The sequence below is a fragment of the Spinacia oleracea genome, chromosome 3 (genome assembly GCF_020520425.1).
Source record: "Spinacia oleracea cultivar Varoflay chromosome 3, BTI_SOV_V1, whole genome shotgun sequence".
Taxonomy (NCBI): domain Eukaryota; kingdom Viridiplantae; phylum Streptophyta; class Magnoliopsida; order Caryophyllales; family Amaranthaceae; genus Spinacia; species Spinacia oleracea.
Window position 1 is genome coordinate 79,216,023 of NC_079489.1, and position 12,836 is coordinate 79,228,858.

The window sequence follows — 12,836 nt, forward strand, 5'->3', positions numbered from 1 at the left end:
ACGCTGCATGCCATCGCTGGGCGCAACGCTCGTCGCACGCACACTTGCGCTCGCTGCGCGCGAGGCTCCGCACGCCTGCGCGAGGCAGTGCAGGCTGTGGCGCAGCTCGCTTGCTGCCCATACGCGACTGCTCGTGCCTTGCTCTCGCCCTTGCCCATGCGCCCATTGCACACAGCCCACGACACAAGGCAGGGCTGCTGCCTTGTGCTCGTGCACCATGCCCTTGCTCGCTGCATTCGTACCGCATGGGCGACGAGCTCCCTTGCTCGTCGTCGCATGCCCGCACTATACAACACCCCTTAAGGGTAACACGTAGCGTCCATTGCTTTGTGCGTGCAAGTTATATGAGCGAATCGCATAAAAAATTAAGAATTTATTTTCAAAATTAATGACAAATTAATAAATAATATTAATTTCATAATTTTAGGGCGAAAAATCGAAAATTTATTATTTAATTGATTTCCGATTAACATGGATTCAAGTCTAGATCATAAAAATTTAAAATTTAACATAAATTTACAATTTTTATGGTGGTTTTTAATCATAGGTATCTAATTAAATTATAACTAATTATGAAAATCAAATTAATTCTAAATTATTCCAATTTTCAACAAATTAATCATAATTACAAATTAGATTGCATAATTAACAAGGCTAGGCATTCAAACTTGTTAAACATATACTGTAGGTCAATCAAAAATTCAAGATTTATCAACAACAATCGCAAATATTTAATTTAACATCTTAAATTTACGAATTTTGGCATTCGAAAAACTAAAACCTCCGAAAAGTCATAGTTAGGCTTCGAATTTGAGAATTCTGGGTTCGGTCGAAAAATCCTTTTTTTGTCAAAATTTTAGAATGCCTTTTACATGCGGAATTGACACAAAAATCACTCAATTTGGATGAGTAACGAAGAAACTGCCGAAAAACTGCGTACGTATAATTAAATAAACGCAATTTGCAATTAATTAACAATTACGAAAATTAATCACCCTTTTTAATTCTTGCAAATTTGTAATATTTAACCATGTTCATGCAATTTAGATTATGAAAATAATAAGAGGCTCGTGATACCACTGTTAGGTTATGATACATATGACAATTCATAAATCATGCGGAAAAACCATAAAGCCAGGAAAGCATATTATTTACACATAATCATTTAGCATAGAATAGATGCATACATGTTGTAGCGTGCCTTCCCTAGCTGCGCCCGAACCGAACAAGAACAAGTCTTTAGGACTCCAAATGTCGTCCCTCCGTAGATAGTCCACAGTACGTCCGGATCCGCCTCAAGTTAGACCAACTAGAATCGCCCTTAAGGTGCTTAGGATTTTCGGCTCTTATTGCAAGTATATGGCTGATTTATATTTCAAAAACTTACCCTTTGAATACTTCAATCGTACCCATAAATTGTGACCCTAGGCACTTATTTATAGGAGTATGGAAAAGGAATTGTAATCCTGCTAGGATGTGGATTTGCTAATTAGAACTTTATTAGGACTCTAAATAACAAAGCAAATCTAATAGGATTAGGATTTTAATCTTTGCACAAATCCTAATAGGATTAGGATTTCCCGCACACGCATCGTACAAGCCGTGCACCCGCGCAGGCCTTGCGGCCCACGACAGGCGCACATCCCATGTGCAGTGCTGCGCGCGCGCGCGCCCTTGGCTGGGTCTGGCCTTGCGCTGGGCCTAGTCGAGGCGTGCGTTGCTGCGTGCGGCTCGCTGGGCGATGGCCTGGCTTCGTGCTGGGCTTTCGTCTAGCGGGCCTCGTCCGATGCTAATTCGTACGATACGCTTCCGATTAAATTCCCGATTCCGGAATTCATTTCCGATACGAACAATATTTAATATTTCCGATTCCGGAATTAATTTCCGTTTCGAACAAATATTTAATATTTCCATTTACGGAATTATTTTCCGATTCCGATAATATTTCCGATTCTGACAATATTTCCGTTTCCGGCAATATTTCTGATTCCGGCAATATTTCCATTTCCGATAATATTTTCCGATACGTACCATGTTTCCGTTTCCGACAACATCTACGACTTGGATAATATTTATATTTCCGATACGATCCATATTTCCGTTTCCGGCAATATCATCGTTTCCGGAGTATTCATTTCTTGTTTGTGACGATCTCAGCTCCCACTGAAACCAAGATCCGTCGATTTTGAATATCCATAGATAGAGTATTTAATGCCATTAAATACTTGATCCGTTTACGTACTATTTGTGTGACCCTACGGGTTCAGTCAAGAGTAAGCTGTGGATTAATATCATTAATTCCACTTGAACTGAAGCGGCCTCTAGCTAGGCATTCAGCTCACTTGATCTCACTGAATTATTAACTTGTTAATTAATACTGAACCGCATTTATTAGACTTAACATAGAATGCATACTTGGACCAAGGGCATTATTTCCTTCACATATACAGCGGCCCCTGGAGGCCGGCGCTATGTGATAGTGGCTGTTGATTACTTCACCAAGTGGGTTGAAGCAGAAGCTCTCAAGAACATAAAGACAAGTGATGTGAGGGAATTTAATCTGGAAAAATGCCATGACTCGCTTTGGAATACCTCAAGATATCGTCTTTGATAATGGACCTCAGTTTGAGACGCCTAAGCTGAAGGAGTGGTTGGCAGATCACGGCATAAATAGCTGTTTTGCCTCTGTGGGACGACCTCAAGCCAATGGCCAAGTCGAAGCTTTTAACAAAATCATCTCCGAGGGGATCAAGAAGAAACTAGATGAAGCCAAGGGTCTATGGGCCGATGAGTTACCAAACTTCTTATGGTCCATCCGCACCACGGCTAAAAACTCAACCGGCGAGACCCCATTTCTGTTAGCCTATGGAGCTGAGGCTGTATTACCCATAGAAATGTGTGAACCTACACTAAGGGTCATGTTATATGACGAGAGTGCCAACTGGGAAATGATGAAGTTGGCCCTTGAATTTTTACCTGAAGTGAGAGGAAATGCAGCATTGAGGCAACAACTGTACAAGATAAGGATGGCGAGGGAGTACAACAAGAAAGTCTCCAAAAGAGTGCTCAAAGTAGGAGACTTTGTTCTCCGGAAAATGGAATCTGTGGGACGAGCTAACGAACAGGGTAAACTGACGCCCACTTGGGAGGGACCCTATGAGATCTATGACGAAGTCAGAGATGGAACCTATCGCATTCAGGACATGCAGGGCCAGCCTATTTTACGCACCTGGAATGCAGACAATCTCAAAAAATACTTTTTCTAGGGTGTATTCTGACTATCTTTTATGAAAGAATCTGTGGTCTAGACAACGACCGCTAATGGTCCTAATGGAGTAGTAGTCTCTCTTGTAACCGGCTAAATGTGCCTTACAAAGTATAAATAATACTACTCTCGTTTCGTCCTATTTATTACTCTCTACTAACTTATCTAACATATGCATGCAAAAAGCCTAATCGAATAAAGGGCCTAAGAAGTGGCCCCAGATTAGCACAACATTTACAAGCCTAATTGTTTGAAGCCTAAGAATTGGCCCAGATTAGCATAAACATAGATCACCTATTAAATTGTGAAAACCGTTCCCGAAAACACGAGCGTCTAAATTATCTAAGGCAAATAGGTTCATTCCCTATATGCCGCGGCAACAAACGTGCCGCTTCACATTGACGACGGGGGCAAACCCCCACATAAGTCAAACGCTGCGGCATCAAACATGCCGCGCCCAATTTTCGACGGGGACAAACCCCCACAATAAGTCAAATGCTGCGGCATCAAACATGCCGCGCCCAATTTGCGACGGGGGCAAACCCCCACAATAAGTCAAATGCTGCGGCATCAAACATGCCGCGCCCAATTTGCGACGGGGGCTAACCCCCACATAAGTCAAACGCTGCGGCAGCAATCATGCCGCACCCAACTTGTGACGGGAGCAAACCCCTCACAATTTGTCGTTTTCTTAAAAAACATGAATATTTTCTAAGGCAAATAGGTTTATTCCCTATATGCGGCGGCATCAAACATGTCGCGCCCAATTTGCGACGGGGGCTAACCCCCACATAAGTCAAACGCTGCGGCAGCAATCATGCCGCGCCCAACTTGTGACGGGAGCAAACCCCTCACAATTTGTCGTTTTCTTAAAAAACATGAATATTTTCTAAGGCAAATAGGTTCATTCCCTATATGCCGCGGCACACATGTGCCGCTTCACATTGACGATGGGGCAAACCCCCACATAAGTCATACGCTGCGGCATCAAACATGCCGCGCCCAATCTACGACGGGGACAAACACCATACAATGTGGCTATCCTAAAACAATGAATATTCTCTAAGGCAAGTAGGACTACTCCTACATGCCGAAACAAAAAATAGTCTAACTGCGAGAAGCCGCACAATAATCCCCATACCCAAGTTCAGCGGCAATCATACTGATTGATTGACTTGCGTCAATCAATCAACTAAAATAAACTTGGGCATGGGAGTCTGGTTCAGAGACTTGCAAACACCTGCTCTGGGGCATAAAATGGACGTCTAATCACACACGACATAAACAGAGAAGGCGTTTAAAAGTCTAACAAGAAAAATAACATAAAAAGGTGACGAATCACCACCGGTCTGCGCTCAAAACGGCGCCAAATTCATCAAAACAAAAAAATTAAAATTATCCAAACAAACGCCATAGGCGTTGAAACATAAACAAAAATTATTCATTACAGACGCTCGAGGCGCCATAAAAACTGGTTTTTTTGATAAAGGGGACTGGAGTTAGGACCCAGCAGGACGAGCAGCGGCAGAATGAGCGGAGGTCGACGTGCCCACACCATCTGGACCGTCGACAGCAGGCTTTGTAACACCCCCAAATTTCTCTCTTTTTAAAACCAACATTTATTTGAACAAAACCAACATGGAGAGAAACTTAGGAGTATTACTGCCACGTGATTACGTTAAAGGCTAATTAACTCAACTAATGCAGCGGAATAACTCAAATACTTTTCTTTATTGAATAATAATAATCGAAATGATAATAGTGTATATTCGATAAACCCTTAAAATTAAAATACTAAAATCTGAACTCATTAATGAAACCAACTTAGAAAAGTAAATCCTAACTAGTGAACTCTCCATTAATCCCGTATGCAAGCATGTCACATCATCACATCAAGTTCCTGAAAACTGCTCACCAAAAGGTGAACAGGGCCAAGCCAAAACAAATAGGAAATACGGGTTAGCAAAAGCTAAGTACGAATATATGCAAGACATGTAAAACATTTATATATAGTTGGACATACTTTCATAGACCATTTAATTCAAACTTGCTTAATTGAAATCATAGAATATTCATTTTCCAAAATTAGAAACTTTCCATAAATAGTAACTTTCCATAAATAGTAACTTTTCAAAAGTATAAACATTTCCAAGATTTAAGATTCACAAAATAGAAACTTTCCAAAAGTAGAAACTTTCCAAAAACAATGAGAATATGGAAATCTAAACACCTCTTCTTATATCCCCTTCCTTCCTAAATGTGCACACCCCCAATCTAGTATTCCATCACAAATCTATGCATTGGGGTACTAACCAAATAATAGTCAACAAGTGACCCTCGACTTACACAACAAGTGATGCGTATGAACTTTAATGTTCCATGAGATCATTCCATTTTGAGACTTTACAAAAGTATAATAATGTCGTGAAAGACTTTCCAATTCCATTCCACATGATAACCAATAACCTCCTTTTGTTTAATCAAATATAATTTTTTTTTTGATTAAATACATGTGTAAATGAATGATTAATTATTAAATCATTAAAATTCATCAATAATTTCGAAGTGCCCTTTTATTGAATCATTAACACTTGAAAATCATTATATTAATATATAAATTCTAAATCCATAAATCATTTGTCCATAAATTCAAGAATAAAATCAAAATCATAAGTTCACAATTCAATTGAAAATCGATTAATCAATTAGAATATAACAATTCAAACCATACATAGATTTAACACATAGTTATCAAGCCACATAAACTTACCTTGATTAAATAACACCTCACACAAAGATTAGTTTGATCCTGCTACGGATCACTCACGAGTTCCTAACAATTAAATAAATAAAACCCTAATTAATTCATGATTAAACAATTAAATTAATAAAAATAAATCTAATGGACTTAAATTTAATTCATGAGTTATGAATGCATAATAACAATATTATAAATCAAAATTTCGAACCCATGATTTAAAAATACACTTTTAAAAATTACGGCATTAATTTAGAAGAGTTTAAATAGTAAAAATTGACCGTAAAAGAGAAGGTTTTGAAAACAATTGGGGTGTGGAAGTCACGACACCAAGAGGTAGACGTCGGCGGCAAGGAGTGCACGGCGGGGGTGTCGTGGTGTTTGTATAAGGGTTTTAGGTAAGAAGGTTTAGAGCCAAAGAGGGAGAAGAAGTTTAAGAGCGGGCTTGGGAAAACTCTCAACTTTTGGTGTGAGGAATTATGAATGAAGTAGGGGGTATTTATAGGTGTAGGATTAGGGTTAGGGTTATAATGGAACCCTAAGGGGTATGGCCGTGGTTGGTGTTCAAGTTGTGATAGGATTCTGAATCTAGTCATGATTTTGGTGATATTCGATTTAGAGTAAAATCGTTTAAAATATAAATACAAAAGATAAAATCACGAAATTTTAAACAGAGGCTTGAATAATTAGTTAAGATTTATCCTGAAATTTTCAGAATTTATCTCAAAGAATTCGGATTTTTAGGGAATTTTGAATTGGTAAAACTCTTTAAATCCAATTTTAAATAGAATTATCTTATTTTTCCAAAACAAATTCCGAAATATATTCTCATAAATATCATATAATATAAAACTGATTTTATAAAATACTAAACGTAATTTTCGGATTTATAAAATAATTTTAAGTTGATTAAAACTCTTTTTCTCCAAAATTGATTCCTAATAGAATTAGGAATTAATAAAATATGAAAAATATAATTTAATTCAGTTTTGAAAATAATGTTCACATTTGAATATTTTCCCTCCAAAATATTTGAATATTTTTCCCTCCAAAATAATTTAATATCAAATATATATTAAAAAAATGCATAAAATGATTAATAAAATGCCTAAAAATATGGGGTATTACAGGCTTTGAGATTGGCTGAGCAGAAGTCTCCTCCTCCTGAGCCGGTGAGTTCACCTCCTCACTTTCGGCGTCAGAATCCTCAAAAACGGGAGGAGGAAGACCTTGTTTCTCGGCCTCAATAATTGCACCCTACTCCTGAATTTGCCGCTCAAACCAGGCGAATGAGAAGTCCTCCATGCAGGCGTCCCAGGCTCGGCGAGTTCTCTCTCTCACCTCCTCAGCAGCCAACTTGGCCTCGGCCTTGACCTGAGAAACCTCGGTTTGAGAAGCCGAGACCATCTCTTCAAGACTGGCCACTTGCTGGCGCAAGCCCGCAACTTCTTTCACCTTGGCTTCGGCCTCCTGGAGGAACGACTGGGTAGAAAGGGCTTCGGCATTAAGGGTCTCAATAGCAAGAACTTATTCATTAATTTTGATCAAGCACTGCCTCTTGTCACTCCTCAGGACGGCAAGCTCCTTGCTCTGAGCTTCAATGGTCTCCTGCATCTCCAGCCGAACCTTTTCCACCGTCGCCATGGCATAGTCCCCGGCATTGGTGGCCTTATGCACCTGCCGCTGAAGCTGACTGGTGACGTCAGCTCGCCAGCGTTTAAAGCCCTCGGCCTTAATAAGCAGCTGCAAGAAAAATGTAAGTAAGAAAGAGTAAAAATTGCTAAGTACAGGAATGAAACAAAAAGACGGATGCTTACATCCAGGAGAACCGCCTGCATAGCCCCGAATTGCGCATCCGCCGCTGTAGACACCTACTTTTGTCCCCGTTCCCGCAAGGGAAAGGTTCGATGATGAAAGCATAAAAACTCCACTTGACAACGCATCTCCTATAAAATAAACAAATCTCGATTCCCCATTTTATTTCACCCGAAACCTGCTATTTATGGAAACCTGCTAAAAATAGTAACTACCGTAAAAGGTAGCGTCTAAAAGTGGCAAATCATAAAAGATAGAAACCTGTCAGAATTAGGTGTTTCACTCCAACATAAATCCTAAATGAGATAGAAAACTGCGAGAATCCTATTCCTAATAGGATCCGGAAATAAGAGTTACGTATTAATTAAAATCCTAACGAACCTAGAGTTCGTAACGGGCCCAGACGCATTCCGTCACAAAATTGATACGCGCTAAAAGACTCGAATTAATCTTAAACTCTACGGATTTTAGGAATCCGAATCTGATTAAACAAAACTGCCCAGACCCTATTTTCAACGCCTGGCTCTGGGCGCCGAAATCTTCGGCGCCCAGGCCTGGGCGCTGAAAATACCTGGGTACGTCTCTTTTCCTAATTCTTTGTGGATTAGAACTCTGCAATCCTATCTTTCCACGAACTCTTCCCTATAAATAGGCCCCTAGTTTCGACGTGAAAGGACACAAAAAAACACATAATATATGCTGAGTATTGACTCTAAACCCCTTAGCCTAAGCCTCTCGCTGCGAAACTGTTCACGCGTTCTGTCGCAATCGATCCATAAATCGAACAGAACGTATCCTGTCCCATAATTGAGATTCGTTAAATAAAAAGGAGAAATAGCAAAGTCAAAGTGGTTAGTTTTCTGAGAACCGTGACGCACCTCTCAAGGGTGCGTCGTAATGTGTCCCTTTTCGATGATTTAACTGCTTTCCTCGCCCTTTTTATGAACTGTTAAACTAACCTAATATGATTGTTCTATCACGCCTAACAAATATAATATTTTTGGGAAATCGGATTATCATGCTAGGTCCCTTAATGCTATTTAAATCAGATAATCACGATCGAATTAGTATTATATGCTGCATATTGCTAAAATCAATTCAGATTAGTTTAATAGTTAACGCATGTCCCTTCAATTATTTATGCTGAGCTAGTAAGGATATCCTGCCTCTGGAGTTATCGACGAGCGAATTACTCCTCTCGGTAGTTACAGTCCCCCGAACCCTCAATCTCTACCTTGCGGGTGTATATTGAGAGATCCCCACACCAGGGATCACAAGGGAACCTACGGCCATCGTGGTCAAACATAATTGCACTCCCTTTATGTCACGATAACCGGGTTTTGTCAGTTTTTCTCATTGTCGTTAAAAACTGAATGGCGACTCCTATATTACTAGTCAATTGGGTGTATACTCACAGGAACTCCAATTACACTTGATTGAATAAAAAGAATCGTCACACCCACGAGGGACAAGGTCACGCATTAGCCTCGCGCTTTTTCGACCCCCTCACAGTGGCGACTCCACTGGGGATAGTGAAGGAAATACTCGTGCTTGTAGGTAATCAAAATAGCCGAAGGGTGAAACGATCCTACCCCGCGTTTATTTCCCCATCAAGTTGGGACGACCTGAAAATCAGCATATTAATGTGAACGGGCAGAACCGCATAACGAATCTCGGCTCCCTCGGGAGTTGGGACTAAGGATACCTTTTTCGCCAATAGGGGGGTGCATACGCCGCGCATGTTTCCCACTCGGTACTTGTGCAGGTAGTACACCTATCCCGAACCCAATCGCTCGCTCATTAGGTCCCTCTCGCCTGCATGCCCCCTTGGCTTGCACTTGCGGGTTGACCTCTTGAGCGAAATTCGTCTGTTGAAGACACTACCTCGACCGGGGCATGTGTTGGATCTACGATAGAAGCGGTACCAAGCCAGGCGCAAATAAACTATCCATAGAAGCCTATCATAAACTACATGGCGTATTTAATTTTCAAATCCATGTTTGTAATGTAGTTATGTGTAGCGAAATATGTGATTGTGTGCGACAAACTATCCTAGAAAACCAACGACCTTAAAAACTGCCCAAACATTCATAGACTAATTTGCCAAAGAGTTATACCGAAACACGTGTTCCGCAAACCCGAATGATCGCCACAAAATAAGCGACGCTCGGGATGGCCTGTAACGAATCCCACAAACGCTGCCACGCGTAAAGGACGTTATTAGGCAAGCACGCAAGTCGAAATCGCATAAACAAAAGACAGAAAAACGAGAACCAGCCAGGGACGCATTTTCAATGCCCCTGGCTGGGCGCCAGAAATTCTCACGCCCCTCGCTGGGCGCTGAAGTTGCTGCTTGGCCTTCTGGTCAGGCGCAGCAGCCTCGGTGCCCGAGCGAAAGGAAAATACGTAGCAAAAATGTTCATGAAAAAAGAGAATTGCTACGAGGGCGTAAGAAAAGCACTCGATTTCAAAAGCGACTCGCGAAAAATTAATAACTCTTTGTGTCGTTGTTAGGCCTCCTACGACGGCAATGCTCGGCACCAAAACCGAGCATGCTAATTAAACGACCTTGAATGTCACATGGGCAAAGAATTTAAAAAAAATGGTGTTCGAATAAAGTCTTCAAAAAATAATGTTCAAATAAAAAGGTAAATCCGAGTCTAGACTAGGCTATGCCAAAGTACAATCCAAATCCTAAGTCTTAGTTGTCTTATCCGTAGAATCGGTCCTAATACTTGGTGTCATTCTGCAAGCTAAAAGGTTAAACCATATTGAGTCTCCCTTCCTAACATTTAAATCAATGAGCACCCATATGTAATTGTCATCCCTTGCTAGGAATCCACGGCCTCAATACTCTCTCTCACCAATAAAAAGAATATATTATAGTATTTGCAAAATGGAAACGGTCACATTCTGGAAATCATTCCCCCATAGTCGCACAACCCCCAAAGTGAGCCTAAGGTATCAACACCATTGGCAACGAAAAATTAATGGCCTCAAGGCTTATGATCACATTGGGTCACGACTATCATAGTCCTCTCGAGTCACTCACTCCTTGAAATACTACTAAGTACGGACTAAAAGATTTTCCATGAATGCAACATGACCAACCATGAAAATACCCAAATCGGCATACCATAAGGCTACCATTGGGGTAAAGCAATACACGCTAAGAGAGAAGCCGCACTAATGATTCTAGTCTTGCAAAAATAAAAATTCGATCTCCCCAATTAACTACATTGCCAACATTGAGCAAAATGGCACATGACAAATGAACACCCAAGGGTTAAAATCTAAAGTGTCAACCAACAAAAGTTATGGTCCAATTAGCCTAAGTCTGAGAGTTGCTTGGTCAAGTATTATAGGCTTACGCCACGTCATTATTTTGAGTCTAGGCCACCTCCTTGTATTCATACACGGGTTATAATCAGAAAGATTAATGAAAGTTTGAGTCTAAATCACAACTTCCAATTAAATCCCAGAAACTAGAATCTGAAAAGAAACAAAAATTACTTTTGATGTAATTCTTTCGTTAAAATTCAATAAGGTAAAAACAACATTTTGAATCTACGCTATTTGCATATTTTAAGAAACGACTAAATACGCTTGCAAAGTAAGACAATTTAAAGGTCCACCCTAGGCCTACTAAAACAAAGGTCCACTATAGGCCTACCAAACGAGGCTCACTTAGTCTCGCCTGGTGACTCAAAGACCACAACCATCTACCTTTTAACCCAAATTAAAAATTGAATAATTTATGTTGGGGAGGAATCCCAAGCGAAAAGAAAGAAAAATAGAAAGAGAAAAGGGAGAGCGAAAAGAGCAAGCCATGGAATACTTATCCCGTAGTGCAACATTTACCTAAGTAAACGAAGGAAAAGAATTGAGTCAACCAATCCAAATAATAAAATTCTACGATGTCTACCCTTTCCAATCCTTATGCTCTTAGAAGCCTTCGCTCTAGGGTCCCTGTTCAGCTCATTTAACCTATCCATGTTCTCATGACCCAAGAAACCATTACCTCAACTCTTGTTTTTGAACTTGTTATCAACCGCAAACCACGCACGGCCATTGACACGTGCGTCATGCCCATCATTTCCAAAGTCCAAACCTGCTCTTACACCACCATTAGCATAATGACCATATAACTGGTTTGGATACGTCCTGTTGATATACCTTTGAGCCGTCCCCATGCTACTCATTGACCTTAGTTGATTTAAACTTATGATACTAGCTTGAGGCTGCAAATTATGAGTCCTAGAAGATGTAATCCTTATGCTTGACCAATACCTATGCAACTCATTCAACCCATCTTTCAAACCGTCTTGAGTCACGAATAAAAAGGAAAACAAATGAAAAGTACAAAAAATAATAAATAATGAAAAGGCGAACTTTACAAAGCGCCTTTAAAAATTCGTTTAAAAAGAAAAAGAACATTTAGCGCACAAAAAAGATTCACAAATATTTGGCACAAAACCAAAAAATCTGCCCAGATATCATTATCGGCGCCCAGAGCTGGGCGCCGGAATCTTTAGCGCCCCAGTCTGGGCGCTGATTCTCTCTGCTTGCCAAATTTTGTCCAGAAGTGCTCGTCATTTTATCCGCACATACACGGAAAAATAACGAACACTTGGGGGGGTACAACACGTATTCAGATATACGTACCACCAAGAAAAAATACACGTACTCAATCAAAAAAAAAAAAAAAAATTGGCTTACGGCAAGGCAGCAGATTTAAATAATAATAAACTTCACTTATTCTACCGTTTCAAATAATATGTTTCCACCTCAGAACATACTTGTTTAAAATCGGCATTCTAAGAAACCATTTTCTAGGCTAAGAACTACGCAAGACCTGATTCCAAATTAAATCTATTTAAGGCGGATACGTAGGCAATCCATGATTCGGTCCAACCAATTTACAATATATATTAAAACCTATAGGAAAACAAGAATAAAGAATAGAAGTCCCTTATTGAAATTTAATTACTTGCAACC